Raw genomic sequence first — 19,247 nt, 5'->3', positions numbered from 1 at the left:
TGACTATTTAATGCATCAACAAACCAGCACATCTTAGCAACACCCTAACAACCACCTATCAATTGCCTAGCAACCACTTTAATCACCCTGCACATAAGTAGCAACTGCACAGATAATCCTGGGAAACTTTGCATGATTGGACAGAGCAACCACCTAGCAAAACCTGGAAACATATAGCAAACCCTTAGCAACCCCCCTGAATGGCCTAGCAACCATATTACAATGCCCTAACAACCACTTAACTGCATAGTACCCACCTACAAATTCCATAACAACTGTTAACAACCACTTTTTAATGGCCTAGCAACCACTCTTAAAACCCTGCCATTGCGTAGCAACTGCAAAATAATAATATTAAATAATATTGAATAATTTCACACCAACCAAACTCTGATGTGAAAGTGCTCTTACTCTCCAGATACAAAATCTACATAAATGCTAAATAAATAGCCAGACAATGGCAAGTTTTTACTCAAAGATGCTATCTAGCCTACACTGACAAGCAGATATTTGCAACTGTCATTTTGTGTGAATGAATTTGACAGTAAATCAATGGCAGTGAGGGAGATTCATTTAAAGCTGCAGGTTATTGACTGCGCCATTGCAGCTGGTGTTAAAACTCTGGTCCAGGCAGGCCAGCACGTTGATTAGTTATAGAATTAGCCGAGGCTCAGGTTCCCAAAATCATCTATCTTTGCCACTGCGTAGGCCACGCACACCGTACGGCTCAGGTGTCGCTGTCGTAACGCTCTGATCTGCCGTGATAAATGACCTTTGTGTCTGCCACAGACAAAAGCATCGTAATCACCATGAAACAGGAAACAAGTTAGACACCTTTGCTTTTTGCCTGTGAATACTGACACGTTAATTTTGGCCTGAGTGTAAAATGTGTTTTTGGACAATAGAAGACAATGTCTTTGTATTAAAATTTTTACATTTCATTATATACAGTTGTCCCCTAAAATGTTTGTACACTTAAGTCATACTTAAAAATCAAGTCTAATGTCAAGTGCCATATGCGTTCAAATGCTGTAAGGTTTCAAATGCTTGTTTTTGATCATCTGAATGTTTAGGTCTTGAATTAACATAGGCACTTTTAAAAGGTGGAATGGAAAAGTATAGTTTCATAGTCTACAGTGTTTCATTAGTTCCAAGTGCTTTATTGACCTCCATTATTCCTTTACTCAAGCAATGTTCCTGGGAGAACGCGGAGAGACCATTTGCACAAGAAAAATTAATGTTCCAATTATGCTTTTAGAATGTTCCTATAACCAAGCAACATTCCCAATAGAAGCATTGCATAATGGGAAAAGTAACTTTCCAATAACGCTTTTCAGAACGTTCCTATAACAAGCAATGTTCCCGGGAGAATATGGAGGTGCTTTGCACAATGAGAAAATGTATCGTTACAAGAATGTTTCCAGAATGTTCTTATAAACAAGCCACATTCCCAGTAGTACAATGAGAAAATAATGTTCCAATAATTATTTTCTATACAATAATATAGTTCCTATAACCAAGCATTGTTTCCAGGAGAACGTTGAGAGAAGATTTGCACAATGAGGAAAAAATTCATGTTCCAAGAATTTCCTATAAACGAGCAACGTTCCCAGTAGAATGTTTCCACAATGAGAATATAATGTTCCAATAAAAATTTTCAGAATGTTTCTTTAACCAAGCAACATTCATGGGAGAACGTTTTCACAAAAAGTAAAAGTAACATTCCAAGAAAGTTATCCAGAACTTTCCTTTAACCAAGTTTACCAGAAGAATGTTTGTACAATGAGATTATAATGTTCCAATAAAGTTGATTTATAACGTTCCTATTAACAAGTAATGTTTAAAGTAGAACATTTTAACAATGAGAAGATATCATTCCAATAACATTTTTTAGAACGTTCCTATAATCAAGCAACGTTCCCAGGAGAATGTTTGCACAATGAGGAAAAAGTAATGTTCCAAGAACATTTTCCAGAACGTTCCTATAACCAAGCAACGTTCCCAGTAGAACGTTCGTACAGTGAGAAAATTAGGTTCCAATAAAATGTTTATGAATGTTACTTTAACCAAGCAACGTTCCCAGGAGAATGTTTGCTCAATGAGGAAAAAGTAATGTTCCAAGAACATTTTCCAGAAGAGTCCTATTACCAAGCAACATTCCCAGTAGAACATTTGTACAGTGGGAAAACATTTATAGAATATTTAAACAATGACAAAATATCATACCAATAACATTTTTCAGAACATTCCTATAAACAAGCAACATTCCCAGTTGAATGTTGCGAAAATATTTGTACAGTGAGAAAAAGTAATGTTCCAATAGCATTTTTAAAAACATTCTTAAAACTTCTAAAACCTGACCGTTTTTGAATGTTCCCAGCACTTTCAGAAAGAACATTTTCATATCTTAATGCGAATGTTAGGAAAATGTTCTTTGAACATAAAATGTTAGCTAGGATGAAGTCACAATACATTTGGTCTTTATTTTGAACTGAACATATAATTATGAAATGTCAGTTATAAAATGTTTAGCTTGAGAATTGTGCTTGAGCAAAGTCTTTCTAGCATGTCAGTCCACTGTCGGCCATCTTTGGGAACACTCTCGGGAGGTTATTTCCAGTCATACCAGTGCAGCTCCTACCAACTTGAATGGGGGGACACCGAAATCTCATAAATGGTTGGTCAAGATTACGATCAAAGAAGATATTTCAAATCAGCAATAAAATTTGAATACACTGGAATTATAAATTGTGCTTCTTTACCTCATTTTATGCTAAAACATGCAATTTTCCCGGCTTGTATAGCTCATGCATGTTAAAGAGTTGATTGACAGGTGATGTCTCTACCTAAATGGTCTTTTACCTGTAAGGCGGGACTTCCTTTCTACATCCGTTGAATGTTGGGCACTAAAGCTCCTTGGTTAGGCTTTCCAATTTCTCCCATTAATTTTAACAGAAGTGACCCATCTCTGCTAAATAGTCTCTGGTTTGAGCTAGACTAGAAATGCCACTGTAAATGAATTTGTTATCCAATGCAATGACATTCAAGTGTTGGACATATTTAAGTGTGTCTTAACTGTCTAAATAGCCTATCTATTTATTTTATTTATTTATGAGACTCCCATCATAAAGATGGCATGGGAATTTGGAGATAGCTGAGCACATGGAAAACAGGTCCCTATGGCATGCCTAATGAATACTACTGAGAGTCATCTCAACTTCTGCATTCTGGGATATTTGCCCTCTGTTCCCTCATTCGAGTTTCTCAGTCACGTCTACAAACTCAAAAATAGCGTCAAATTTTCAGACACATACTGACCTTACAAGAATGTATAAGTTGTGCCATTTTCCCCGCTGCTTTTTAAAGGTTAAGTGTGTACTTACTTCCTCAGTGTTAAAATACTTATGTACATTCCTATTTATGATGTGGACAGCCCTGCATACTGAAATGTGTCATCTGATAGCAACAAATGTTTTTGAATTGTAATTTATTTATTTATTTATTTTTCTTTTATTTAAAAAAAAATGTACGTATATTATACTGTACTGTATATTATAATGTGTTTTTTAAAATAAGGACGAAAACAGAAAATAAAGGCACAACTCATGGAATAGGCCTACTGGCTAGCGCTAGAGCGATCTGACACCCTGTCAAATCACATAACGCTCTTCGAGCCAACATTGTGCTCATCAAAGATGCCACCTTTGGCTCGCCATTCATATTCAACAGCCACTGGAAGCTGTGGGAACTGGATTTCCCAGTCTGCATATGTCTCTTCAGAGCACTCATTAACATGAGAGAGCGGCAAGCAGATTGTCAAGTTACCATTCTGAATGCTGAACGCTCAAGCTACTAATGCAAATAGAGTCTCCCATGAGGATAGCTGGTCTAAAACCTGTGCATTGTAGGTTTAGGCCTTGAATGCAATAATTGCTATTAAGAAAACAGTATATACAGAGTAGGGAAATCAGGGCTAGTTGTCACACAGGGAGTTGTCCCAATGGCTACATCTCAGTAAAAGTAAGATTTGGAGTCAGAATGTGCAAATGTGCGTTTTCTCCATCAAAGGTTTTGTATGTAGGTATCAAACACCTAGTAAAAATTATTCATATATAATTAATAAATAATTTTGATGAATTCTACCCTCCAAAGTAATTCTTTTTTTTACTATATTTTAGTATAGGTCGGAGCATGTTGTCAAATGTGTTTCAGATGTCATAAATTTATACAACTGATCAGTTAGAATATTTGTTGGCCAAAACAATGTTTTGATATTAACTTTTCCATTTTTGTTGTTTTATGAATCATTTTCTGCTTCAAAATTATTTAAACTTTTTATTTATAGCATATGCAGGCTTAGATTTAACCCTTTAAGCTCTGAAGGTGTTTTTAAAGATTTCCTTTTTCAGTGGCATACCCAAAATTAAAAACAAGTGTTTGGTATCATTGTAAAGAAAACTTTTCAAATCTTTTAATGATATAAATTATGATACATTCTGAGACTCTCTGCCAAAGAAACGGCTGAGAAATAAAAACATTTTCTTTTTTCTTTTTTTTTTCTTATTTGACATTATATATCTCTGAGTATAAATAAGGCTCAGAAAAACTGCTTTTGTTTTTGTTCCCAACCATGTCAACTGTATCTGAGAAAATGTTTGTGTTGATACGATAAAGCAATCAAAAGTTATAGCATAACAAAAATAATTTATCATAGTGTCCAAAAACATCTCCATGTGACCAAAAGCCTCTCCAAACAAATAAAACATAATAATTGTACATAAGAATTAATGACACATGCAAACACTAAAATGACTAAAGGTTTGCATAGCATGTAGACAAGATTTTAATAATAAGATTTCACAGAATGAGTTTCATTCTGTGCCATTTCAGTCATCATTGATCTCCTGGTGGCCATATGTAACATTGTGCTTCATGTGGATTATCTAATGATCTATGCATCCGATTACCTTGTGTGTGGACTCATTTGAAAGATATTCACCTCCTCTAAGTAATGGTATGTAATATTTTAGATTCCATTTCCTTTTAATGCGGCATATAAGCAACACCAACATAACTGTCAAAGACATATACTTAGCTATTACTCGCTACATTTTTGTCTGTGAGTACAACAGGCTGGTTGTTTTCTACTCTTTGAGAGCTTTCCAACAATATATGAGTTTGATGTTTTTACTGATTGCAATAATATGAACAGTGCAAATTTTTGTATAAATTATCAAAACGGAACACTTCTGATTTGTCTGCAAATTTCAAAGTAGTTGTTCAGTTTTAGTCATAATACCTGTATATATTGTGAAGTAGAGCTTCTAAGCTTTCAAACAATACCTATTTTGTGTTGGTCAAGACTGTAATTATTAATATTTTGACTTTTGTTCCTACATGTTGGTTACACCACTTGACTTTGATTTGCTGGACAAAAGTTTTTAAAATATTAATTATATTTTATTTATTTTTATGTAATTCTTTTGTTACATGAAAAAAGAATGGCTATATACATGTTTGGTTACACAACCTGACTGTGATTTGGTGGACACAATTTTTCAAAAATATTAATCATATTTTAAAATAAAATTGTTTCACGCTTGTTTTGTTTTTTGTGTAAGATATAATAATAAAAGATTATTCTGTACTACTCAACATTTCAAGAATTTTTAAAGTACTGGCATGAACATTTCCCCCTCTGTTACACACCAGCATTTCTCGCCCTTGTACGCGAAACCGTTGGGCATTGCTCCAGGTATGCTGATAGTGAGGTTAGTTATGGGGCGTCCTGTAGGCAGGATGACAGCAATGATGAAGAGCCACACATTTAGTCTTAGCCAAATAGGGCTTTAGTGAATTCCTGCTGTCCTCCTCTTAAAGCCCTGGGCTCTGCTCCGGCGATTAGTCCATTTTCTAGGCAGTTGATACATGGTGACAGGGATGAGTCCATCACGGATTGACTTCAGGTCAGCAGATGTCTACACTTAGACCAGCGCTGCTGTTGAGCACGGAAGTGCAGTTTGCTACAAACAATACTGTAACATTCCTAAGTAAACAGCCTACAGTAATGCTAATTACCTATATGACTTGGCGTAAGAGTCGTCAAAAATCAGAAAACAGCTCTTGAAGTTGTTTGATTCTAGAGAATGTGGAACCAAGCCATGACTTTTGTCTAACAACACCTTGTACCTTAATCATTCTTAATGTGCAAATTTAGCACAATAACTGCCTCTACCGGAACAATAATCCTAATGACTCCATCTATGACACACACACACACACACAAAAAACTTGTGATTGGCTATGTAAGACATGTTTGGTGTCATGGGCCAATGTACTCTGATTAAAAACATCTGTGCCGATTGCCAGAGTAATTTCACTGTGAAATCCCTCCTGAACATAAGCATTCATCTTCAATTATTGTGCTTGCTGTAATTGCACATATTTTCATCTCTGATCACCCACTTTCTAATGTGAAATATGAGCAGCAGGGACCAGTAATCTGTGAGAGAATAGAAGACAAGCAGCTGCTGCCGAATCAAGATTATGGCGGCAGTAGATGTCTTGAAAAGGATGCCATCAGTGATCAATAAAAGGAGTAATGCATCATCAGGAGGCAAAATCGACATAAATCACCCTATTCCTCCTTGTCTTCCTGAAAGAAAGACAGCCTAAGTGGTTTACTGGATTTAGCTGGTTTATCATAGTCTTCAGATGGTCTCCCAGCCTTACCAGCTGAAAAGTGTCCAGAACCTCTCTAAACCAGCAAACAGACCAGCTATGACCAGCAAACCAGAGTAGGCAGTTTTATGATGTCAGCATGCTATTTTCCCTATATAAACAAATCAAAGTCCGCATTCGCGTCCATAATTAAAAAATGCCACATTGCATTTGGTTACTTTACATGCGAGAATGACTTTTTTGCATCAGTGAAATTAAAGTGCCATTTTTTAAATCTCGATGTGAATGCAGGTTAAATGCAAGCTTTGGTAGAGGGGATGTAAAGCAGAAGCACAATGGCAAAGTCAAGCGGTCAAGACATTTGAACCGAAGTCCAGAACTTTTACCACTGTGCCAAACAATTAAAGGTGGAGTAAGTGATTCCTGAGAAAGACTGTTGATATTTGAACTCAACAGCCAAACAAACACACCCCTCCCTTCAGTGCTCCTTCATAAGCTCCCCCTCCCTCCTCCAAATTCATGCACATGCAATAGTGTTGTGTGGATTGGTCCGATCCACTTTGTTTATTTTCCCATTTACAGAGCCAGATTTTTTTTTTTTCAGTGCACACACAGAACGGACAGCTAGCGGACCGTGAAGAGATATGCATGGAATTTGACAAAAAGTGTATTGGATTAAAATGACTTACTCCACCTTTAACAAGTGCCACTTACAAGACTTTCAAAGTTAAGAGTACAAAACTATTGCTTAGAAAATGTTTTATTACATTTTAATTAAAGAAGGAATCGTGCAGTGAAGTACACTAAAAAAAAATAACTCCACAGTGGTTCCACGTGTTTGAAATTAGTTTCCTTAACTTAAAATTACTATGTAATCTCAACACTTTGTGTAGAGGGAACTTAACTGTGTAAACCCAACAAAAATGTCAAAGTAACTCAAATAAATGTTTTTTTATTTCTCATTGTACTAACTGGTGACAGTGTATGTTAGCATGCTAAATACATGTAAGTGGGAAACAAAACGGTGTAACTTAGTTACTAAGCTTTGGTTAGCATAGCAGTTGCTCAACGAAGAGGTCAATCAAGTTCCACATGTATCTGTTCTCATAGTAAGTCAATAACGATCTAAATTTGGACTTTTCCTCACACAAATGTCATATTGTTCAAATGTGCCAGTTTTAGGGGCCGTTCACACCAGTGTGAGAAGTTAAGTTTTACATTCAGGGGCAATATTTGCCCCCTAGATTTTATTTATTTATTTATTTATTTTACTTTTATGAGGGCATATTTTTCCTAACCGTTTAAAACAGGCTAAACTGTCTCATCCATTTGACAAATGTGTTAATTTAATCAATCCATTAATACAAATTCTCATGATTGAGAGTTTATTTCCTTTTATCCTAAAAATTAAATCAACATTGACTCATATTTATGCCATACTATGTATAACTAGGGCTGTAATAGAATACTAAGAATAGATGTATAGTTATAGAACTATATCTTACTCTCTCACACTGAATTTCGGGGCATTTTGATGGCATTTTTGCCCCGAGCCCCTCTTAATTTCTGACCCTGGTTCACACCGAATGTGGTTTTGCTTCCAAATGTGCTGTTTTTGAACAGTTTTTGTACGTAAACATGAGCTAGATGGACGTTTTTGACCATCATGCCACTTCTCTATGTTTTTCAGTGTCTCACTGATGACGACAGTGTTTTTGAGATGCCGTATCACATTAACAAGAACATAAACTACTGCATGTTTACATAGAAAAATAACTGCAAAACCAAGCAGACAAATGCAAAAATGCATTCGGTCTGAACAGCCCCTGATTTTGATTCACATTTATGACACATGTGAATATGACCATGTACATTATTAACCAACCCGCACAAATGATCTCTTCATGATCTGTGCACACTACTACATAATAGATATTATTTTAATGGCCTTCAAAGGTGAGTTGTATTCTTCATTGTTTCCTCCTTTATTGTCCAAGACAAAAGAGGAGTCAATGTCACACCTCCCAGTGCTTTCATCATTGTCGTGCCAGCTAATAATGACTGTGGCGCCACCTCGGAGGTCGTTTGAGGTTTTTTGCAGTCATTAGCTAGAGCACTGGCATTTCCTCCATACATTAGCGTGTCCCAGATTCTCAATATGTCAGCTTCACCACTCAAGTGAGTCTAAGAAATGGAGTTGAGATTGCACCACTGACAACACATTAAATCAGGTGCCAGAAGAAGATGAAGACAAGTTGGGTGAGAAGTTATTTTATAGACGGGCGAGTACTCCTGTTGACCAGTGAAGCTACTATGAATAGACATGGGCATAAAGCTGGAAAGACCAGCCTAGATCAGCATGGAAATTTCCGTGCTTCTCCAAGCTGATTTCTGTTGGTCAGTGCTGGTTTAGGGTTGGTCTAGCAAGTGGATCAGGATAGCCATGTTGTTCACCAGCAAAAAATGCAAAGGCCAAGGTTTTTGCATTACAAATTATGTCAGACCGCAATTTATAACATAATGCATGTGTGCGTTGCATTCTCAACGTTGCAACAAGGGGCGCTATAGCAGACGTTAGTGTGAACTGTCCACTTCTACGGTGAGTATTCTCTTACAAGTCAGTCACTGTCATGGCGGAGCAACAGTTTGACGAGAATATTGCCGAGCAATTAAGTAAAAGCAAAGTCTTTCTAGCAAGTCAGTCCACTGTCTGCCATCTTTGGAACATTCTTGGGAGACTATTTTCAGTCATGACAGTGCCGTTGGGCGTTCCAATTTCTCCCATTCATTTTAATAGAACTGGCCCGTCTCTGGTTAAAGTCATTATATTTATAGCAACTTACCTGAATATCAACACATCCAGTTTATTGGCACAGACATTTGATGGTAACTCTATCGCCCCCTTGAGTACTGAGGTTTGTTACCGCTGCATTTGAACAAAAACAGTTATGTATTAGCACTGTTAAATATCCATCTAAAATGTATATGGTGTATATTATCCCCACCACAAACCCAAATTGGTCAGGGGGCCCTAAAATAGTACTGTGCCTGGGGCCCAAAATTTGGTGCTATGCCCCTGCTCATTCACGTACAATATGTACACACTAGAGCTCGACCGAAAGTGGATTTTGCCGATACGATAACGAAGCTGATAGAAAAGGCTGATAACAGATTAATTTGCTGACAATTTTTTAAAATTGATTCATATGTTTCAACATTTTCTTAGTCGACACAGACATAGAAGCCAGAGTCCAAAATAAATAAAATCCCAAATGTAGTTTATTTTTCAACCAAAATCCCAATAATAGTAATAAAAAAAGAAGATTAGGTACATAACATGGGACTTTTAATTCTAAACCAGCATGAAACACACCAGGGGCTCTTATTTTGAAATGATGGAGACTTGGCTCTGTTACAATGCTCTATATTTAATATTTACCAAATTAAGCTTTTTATAATCTTTATATTATTATTCACAATATATGAAGTTGGAGACAGGATGTAGTCGCATTTTTCTTTGCATGCCCTAGCTTCACTTTTAAAAAATGTATTATCAGAGGAAAATGGAGGAATAAAAAAAATTATCGGCAACTATTAGCATAGATTTTTGTCGATAACCGATAGTTCTAAAAAGCAACTACCGGCACCGATTAATCGGTAAAACCGATATATCAGTCTACCTCTAATAGACACTATGGGACGAATTAAGCCAAATTTTAGTACTAAGGGTTAGTAGTTTGTTTAAATCACTAACTCTTCAGTATGAGCAATAGAAATAGTGGTGTTGGCATTAGCAAATACCACTGAGAATAAATGCAGTTACCAAGTTTTTCTTGAGTTGCTTATTGCCTTTTTTCCATCTTATTTTTAGCAAGCTGTTAAATTTGGATATTATTGTATGTGAAACAGAAAATACTCCTACACTGAAAGAATGCTGTGATTATCTTTTGATATTCTTTAATCAAACTGCTCTCTCAAAATTGATACCCTATTCCAACAGCATTAAATCAACTTGCATTATTCTCCTTAGAAAGCTTTGTGTCAAAATATTTTCTTCCCTTCCTAGAATCCCCCTTTTGTTTGTCCTTAGAAGTGGTGACATTCTGTAGCAGCTTTTTTTCTGTTCCTTGCGAAGCCCTCATGTCGTGTAACTCACTCACGCTTGGCTGTTGGGGTCAGAACGGGAGCGGGTGGCTGTGAAACTAGGCCACCTGCCAGACAGCTTTAATATGCATGCTTGCAGCGACACTGCTTTCTAATGCATCTGACAGAACTTGGAAAGATTGGCATGTTTACAGGCACTTTTCTCGCAGCCTGTGTATTATTTTTGAAGACATATCCCAACAGCTAATGGAGTTTATGGAAGTTTCTGGCTGATAATAAATTTGATTAGAGATGACTTGGCAGTAAACAGAGTTGTTGAGTTTTATTTGAGGAAAAATTAGAGCTGAAAAATTTATTTACAGTTTCAGAAATGGGGTCAAAAGCTTTTGCCTGAATCTGATTTGATTCCTAATAATCACCCAAGTCTGGATTCAGATATTTACATCCAAAAACTAGATACAAGTAATGCACTAAAAGAAGTGGCACATGTGTCACTTATTCTTCATAATGGTGTATTTTTGGACATTTTACATGATTGTTTTTATTTGAATAAATAAATGTACACTGAACACTGTAAACCCTAATGTTGTCATTACTGAAAAAATCAAGTTGTCTACATTACTTGAAATGTCAAGTTTTGGGCTCATAACTCAAATAACTATGTTCCTTGAACGTATTTATCTTAAAAATCTATAGACTTAAAATTTTAAGTGTAAATAACTCAAACTATTGAGTACAACATTGAGGCTATGGGGAATACCCATACTCCCTTGTGCTTGGATTATTTAACAGTGCTGGGCAGATTACATGTGAGTTGTATTAAAGTACTGATTACAGATTACATGACAAAAATGCAATCAATAATGTAATCTCATAGATTACATTTTTGGGGTAATATAATCTGATTACTTTTGGATTACTTTCAACCTAATTCTATTTTATTTTATGTCACATGTATTTCAGTTGGATAATCATTTTTACATAAAAGTACAAAGAACATGTATTCATTCTTTATTACTAACAAAAATAGCCTCACAAAAAGAGGTGTTGAGGTATGATGATATTGATATGAAAATGATCAATAAATTAACAATTTACTGCCATTTCCTTGTTAAAATGTAATCATGTAATCTATAAAAAGTAACTGTAGTCTGATGAGTATTTTAAAATATAATTTTATCCAATTACAAGTACTTGATTTTTGTAATCTGATTACGTAATCCAGATTACATGTATACGCTCACTTGAGTTCGATAATTTTTTTATTCGAAAAGAAGAAATGCGCATAAACTTTGATGGAAACACATTAACCAAATAATTCAATTTATTAAGAATACAAGATGCGCATTCAAATAGTCATGTGACTGAATAACTCGTTCATACCTAGATGAACAGCGGACCAATAATCGCATCTGAAATGTTGCTCTGGTCATCCTGAAATAACAATGTCTAGAAAATTCAAAGTCTGCAAAGAGTTTGCAAAGCAAATAAGTTGAATACAAACGTGAACTGTGCCGACAAGCAGGTTTACTGATCTGCTCAGCAAAGACTTAAGAAAGGAGGAACGCACACACATAGGGCTCCCAGAACTATGTGACGCGCTGTCACTTCCAGATATGAGACGAAGTTCTTTACAGTTTTTTGTCTTTTCGTTCTAAACCGTGAGTATTTTATTAATAAGAGTCACAGTGGCTACAGTTTCACCAGAAGTGACGATTTTGTTCTTTTGAACAGAAGGGATATAAACGTGGCTTTATTCGCACATTGTTTTTGCAATATTAAGTTTTTTTTAGTTTTTTTGCATAAATTAAATCTGCAACTTGAATGAAAACATAGCTAGTGATCTGTGAAGTACTGTACAGGTGTTTATGCATTTCTGTGTAGAATTAAGTGTATTTTATAATTCACCTACTGTAGAATCAGTTATTATCTTCTTTATTTAAGCTGTGTTATTGTATGATTTAAATTTGAGTCAGTTCAATTAAAATTAATAAGTAGAAACAACAACATTTACAATAGCATATAAATCTACTTGCATCTACTGTACTTACCTTAGCTTAAATAGTTAAGTTCATTCTATATGAACACAGAGTTAAGTAAACTTAATCGCAAACTTAAAATTGGAGACGGCATTACTTAATTCAATTGAGGGAACGAGTTTACTCAATCAACTGTATTTTTGGATTATTATCTAAATCCTGCACACTGACATAAGATATTAAGTCTTGTGTTCGGAACTATCAAACAAAATTTAGTGGGGGTTTTGCTTAAAACAAGAAAAAAATATTTGCTTTTCCTACCCTTTTGGCGCGTAGTTTTTTTATTATTATTATTATTGTTCTAAGCTTAGGGGTAGCATGGTTAGCACTGTCGCCTCTCAGCAAGATGGTCCCAGGTTCGAGTCCCGGCTCAACTGGGCCTTTCTGTGTGGCGTTTGCATGTTCTCCCCGTGTTCATGTGGGTTTCCTCTGGGTGCTCTGGTTTCTCCCACAAGTCCAAAAACATGCAGGTTAAGTGAACTGGAGACTCTAAATTGCCCCGTAGGTGTGAGTGAGAGTCTCAAAGCATCAGGAAGGGCATCAAGCATAAAAACCTGTGCCAAGTCAAATATGTGGATCACAGATGGTCCGCTGTGGTGACCCCTAACAGGAGCAGCCCAAAGAAGATGACTGTTCTAAGCATAATTGCTACTAAATTTGGTAATGAAAAAACCTGACAAAATATATTTATTGTAAGGATTTCAAAATAATATTTGTCAAAATATCTTCCTCATTTTGCTTCTCTGTAAAATTTAGCTTGTTTTAAGATATATTTTTACTGGAAAGCAAGACAAAAATAATAAAGAAAATCTTTTTTGTAATGTACATTTATTGTTTCAACAGAATTTGTACTTCAGACCTTTTTTGTCAGACAAAATCTTCATACCATTTGAGCCACATTTGGTTTTTGACCATTGAAAATGATTTATAAAAAATTAAAACATTCAGATGGAGCAACCTTGAGAGCCCCATATCGCTGGGTTTAAGCACATAGGGCCTTAAAAATGAAGATAAAAGGAAAATGTACTGTAAACTATCAAATCTAAAAGGATATTAAGATATAGGCACTCCATTTTGGATTCACACCATTGGCATATAATTTAACAAGAGGTGTTGATATCAACTGAATTTGGAAATAGACCTACTTATCTCTGTGTAAAAGTAAAATAATGATGCCACCACCTTTCTAAAGTAACTTTTTTGACCTGTAGTTTTGCTCCAAAATCATAGGCGAAAATGCTCATTTTGATCTACTCTATTAAAATAATGGATTACTCAGTAAATATTGATCCATAGCATTTAATATGTTGGCTTTGATAAACAGTTATGTTTATCTTCCTTCAGAAAAAGGATTAAAAAAATAAAAGTTTGGGGACCTGGGTAGCTCAGCGAGTATTGACGCTGACTATCACCCCTGTAGTCGCGAGTTCGAATCCAGGGCGTGCTGAGTGACTCCAGTCAGGTCTCCTAAGCAACCAAATTGACCCGGTTGCTAGGGAGGGTAGAGTCACATAGGGTAACCTCCTCGTGGTTGCTATAATGTGGTTCTCGCTCTCAATGGGGTGCGTGGTGAGTTGTGCGTGGATGCCGCGGAGAATAGTGTGAAGCCTCCACACGTGCTACGTCTGCGTGGTAACGCGCTCAACAAACCACGTGATAAGATGCATGGATTGATGGTCTCAGACGCGGAGGCAACTGAAATTCGTCCATCCCGATTGAGGTGAGTCACAACGCCACCACAAGGACCTACAGTGCATTGGGAATTGGGCATTCCAAATTGGAGAGAAAAGGGGAGAAAAAAATAAATAAATAAAAGTTTTCTAAAATTGGGTTGATTTGACATAGGAAAACCTAGCTCACTAGTTTTGAAACAGCCCTGTTGACTTTGGAAAAAGATTATATATACAAACTGTTTTGATAAGCATGTTTGTCTTTTTTCTGTATGTAAAATCATTTTTGATTGTTGAATGCACAATATCCCTGTTGAATTTAAACCATCAGAGTCTTCAAACACTGTTGACCTCTGAATTAAGATTCGAGGTAATGCGGCGTGCCAAGACAGGCAATTTAGACATATCACCGCCTCAGGGTTAGACCCATAAAACCAAACCTGACAATGTTTGTTTTGTAATCCACGTCTGCTTACTTGAAGCTAAAACTGCTGAAAATTTCATGATTTGACAGACTGTTTTGCCCAGTATCTCTGAGATGAATATTAATAACCTCTCTCGACCATCAACACTGTTTGTCCAAATTAAATTAATAGATACTTACAAATTCAGACAAATTATACCCTTTAGACACCTAATAAGCAGAGTTCAGCCTAACAGCGTAGGGACATGAAGAGTTTGGGTGAAAATATACAGTGTTAACTAAACATTGTTGCCCTTCGTGTTATTTTTGGTGCATTTTAGGTGTATGAATTTGATATCAAAACAAATCTCCTGTTGACGAAGTTAATTTCTGTGTTCATTTTACCAGTGGCTGCTGAAATCCATATGATTCCACAGCAGGGCACCTTTAAGAATTAGATGTGTTTCATAGGGAGTCTTGCATTTCCTCACACTTATCTTTTGTTAATTATTGTCACAGCACCCCTATTTTCACCCACTGGGTGCACTACTGAGCCGTGCTGGTCTGTGTTACGAGCATTAGCACTTTAAAATGCCAGAGGTGCTGTGGCAGCCCATCAGGGTGCTGTAGGACAGCGAATCTAAGCCCAGAATACAAAGTAGGTGAGCTATAGGAGCATGCCAAGTCAAAGGCTCTTCTAGGACTTGCTACAATTTCAAATAGTTTGCAGGTAGAGCAAAAGAGTTAGCTGAGGACTTTATATTAATGTAAAAGGCAGACATGGAGTATAGGCATGTGGGGATACTGTACATTGAATATCTTGCCACCTGTTCTCATAGAGACATGTTACCACACCTGCATTTTTGCAAAATGATTTTTACGTGGCTCGTTGTATGTATCGCGGCAGTTTCCTAGTGAAATGAGCACTTTTGACTTTTATTCACTTTCACACAAATCTCTAGTTAAACGGCAGATTATCAATTCATAAACACTTATTTTTCGACCTGTTCCTCACACAATGCTATCTTATGACATCAAAACACATTTACACGAAAGTGTCATAGAAGCACCAAAAATGACGCAGTAGTGTCTTTAATCTCACGTTTACTTTTTCTGATGCTATCAGCTAGCTTTAGGTTTAAGGTTTGGGGTAGTGAGGTCGGTGTTGTTGATTTAAAACTCGATAGAGCACTAACCATAAAAACCTCATCTGTTTGAGAGGACATTTAAATCTCTCTTAGCGACACACAGTGGACATTTAGTAGAGAAAGATCACTTTTTATTTCCTCTTTTCGGTACCCGTGCTGTTTGAGTGATTGATAGGTGGCTAATGTGTGCATGCTTGTGCGCGTGTGCTCTGAGAGCGCTCGCGGAGTTGCGGTATTATCTAACAGTAAAATACACTTTTTTTTTTCTTTTTTTTTACCAAAATACACGTTTAGGTATTACACTATAAACACAATTATTTATGTCCAAAGTGAACGTAAACAGCGGGAAAAAAAAGGAAATTTTTATCAAAACATTAAATGTAAAGTGTAAAAGCAGCATAATACACTGTCAAATCAATCGTAATGACCTTACTTAGGGTAACATTAGGGCAATCAGTTTGCATGCTTTTTCTATGTAAACATACTTATTTGTCTCAAGTAAACTGAACTTATTGTTTTAAGTAAAGTTAACTAGTTACAAGTAAACTAGCAATTAATTATCAAAATTTTTATTTCATTATTTAAATTGAGTTATAGCACATGTTATACAGTTTAAGGGAAATTATGAATCTTGGTTAGCCATTTGGCACATTGGATTCTCCTCAGTACTTCTTAGTGCACATAACTCTGCACTTTTGTAAAGTACAAATGAGTAAAGAAGAGTGGCTTAAATTTAACAGACTCCAAGTTCACCAGAGGTAACACTAATCACCCTCATGATTTTCAATCAGCTACAACAAAACAATAACAATAGTCATAAAAATTAAAACTACATAAATTATAAAAGTTATATTGTAGAGCTGAGGAGGGCAGGGCCGGGCTGGAATGACGCACACCCAGTCCCCAATCAGCCTGATGGGGCGCACAAGAGATAAAGGCGGATGGGGACGACAGTTCAAGAGAGAGAGAATTACAGGCAGCTGTGCTGTGTGTGTTTATGGTTGTGTATTTTAGCTTAACTTTATTCATTAAATTATTATTTAAGTCGTCAAACCGGTTCTTGCCTCCTCCTTTCCACTGAACCCCCTTACACTGGTGCCGAAACCCGGGAGGGAGGAGGGATTCCCGTCGCAAAGTCCTCGACACTGCCGTCCTCCCAGGGGAGCGCCGCTGCCATCCGACGGGGGACGGAGTAGCCATCCGCAAGGCGAGAGGGGACTGGACTCCCCGACCGCCTGGAGCGAGGGAGCTGCTGCCGGGGGTGGAGGAGTGCCCTGCCGTCCCCCGGGAATGCGGAGGGGTTGAGAGAAGACCACCGTCCGCGGAGGGGGAGGAGGGAAGCGACTCCCCGACCACCTGGAGTGGTAGGGCCGCTTCCAGGGGCGGAGGAGTGTCCCCACGGGACGCCGGGAACGCGGAGGGGCGTTCTGTCCGCTGGGGGTCGGAGGTCTGACTCCGGTCCGCCCGGGGAGGAGCGGCTGCCGTCCGCCTGAGAGGGTGGAGGAGTGATCGAGGACCACGCAATGGTGCATCAGAGAACCGGTGAGTTTCTTTTTCTCTCTCTCCTCTCTCTCTCTCTCTCTGTCGCTCTGTGTTGGCCTTTCCCTCGCCTATTTTGTTTTTGTTGTTTTTCCCCTCCTGTCTTCTCCCAGGTCGAGGAAGGTGGGGATGACCCGCTGGCAGTCGGGGCGCAAGGCACGCCCCCTGGAGAGGAAGGGGGGATGTACGTCATGCCGGGGGCTCCCCGGTCTGAGGCAACGCCGGGAGGAGTGTAGAGCCGAGGAGGGCGGGGCCGGGCTCGAATGACGCACGCCCGTTCCCCAATCAGCCTGATGGGGCGCACGAGGGATAAAGGCAGCCGGGGACGACAGTTCGAGAGAGAGAGAATTACAGGCAGCTGTGCTGTGTGTGTTTATGGTTGTGTGTTTATGCTTAACTTTATTCATTAAATTATTATTTAAGTTGTCAAACCGGTTCTCGCATCCTCCTTTCCACTGAACCCCCTTACATATATATATATAAAATATTATTTATAAAAATTATAATTTTGCTTTGACCACACATACATAATTTATTCAAGCGCAAGGGCTTGTAGTACTCAAAGCCAAAGTTTTAAGAACACATATATTTGAGTTATGATTTCTAAATGGGACATTTTATTTACTGTTTAATTAGGACCACTTAAATGTTTTTATTAATGACAACTTTAGGGTTTAGAGAGTAATGTAACTTAATTAAAACTAGTATGAATAGTAAAAAAATAAAATTAAGCTTAAGTTGTCAACTTTCTTTTCTTTTTTTAGATAACTATTAGTATTTTCAGACCTGCCGCTGTCTAGTATCTCATTAATATTAAACGAATAACAATAACAAGAAAACAAAAAAATTCAGGAAGAAAACGGGACTCAGTTCCCTCCAACTCTCACCTGATGTAAGAGCGAGGCGTTGGCATGTTTACGCAAGAACTGATGTGATACAAACGGAAGTGCAGCTTGATTCGTTTACAAGAGAACGCTGTTCACAAGCTTCATTGGTTTTGCTTTAATCTGAACAAGCCAGCATGCTTACGTCAATTGAGAGGCGGAGGGAACCGAGTCCCGTTCTGGACGTGCATCGGAGAGCGACCGGAAGTTAACAAATAGTGAAATGGACTTAAATATTGATCTGTTTCTCACCTAAAGCGATCATTTGCTTTAGAAGACATTAACCATTGGAGTCATATGGATTACTTTTACAACGATTGTCTGCACTTTTCGGAGCTTTAAAGAGCTGATCACCATCCACTTGCATTGTATGGACCTACAGAGCTGAAATATACTTCTAAAAATATTTGTTTGTGTTCAGCAGAAGAAAGAAAGTCATACACTTCTGGGATGGCATGAGGGTGAGTAAATGATGAGAGAATTTTTATTTTTGGGTGAATTATCCCTTTAAGCTTATGAAGCGGAATCTAATTTATAGGGATATTTCACCCAAAAATGAAAATTGTCTCATCATTTACTCACCCTCATGCCATCCCATATGTATATGACTTCCTTTCTTTAGCAGAACACATTTGAAGAAAAGCTCAGTAGGTCCTTATAATGCAAGTGGATGGTAACACGATTTCTGACGCTCCAAAAAGCACAGACAATCAGCATTAACATCATCCATACAACTCCAGTGGTTAAATGAATGTCTTCTAAAGTGATATGATCACTTT

Source organism: Myxocyprinus asiaticus, chromosome 7 (assembly GCF_019703515.2).
Source record: "Myxocyprinus asiaticus isolate MX2 ecotype Aquarium Trade chromosome 7, UBuf_Myxa_2, whole genome shotgun sequence".
In the NCBI taxonomy this organism is placed as follows: domain Eukaryota; kingdom Metazoa; phylum Chordata; class Actinopteri; order Cypriniformes; family Catostomidae; genus Myxocyprinus; species Myxocyprinus asiaticus.
The sequence above is the reverse complement of the archived record's forward strand: the minus strand, read 5'-3'. Positions refer to the sequence as shown.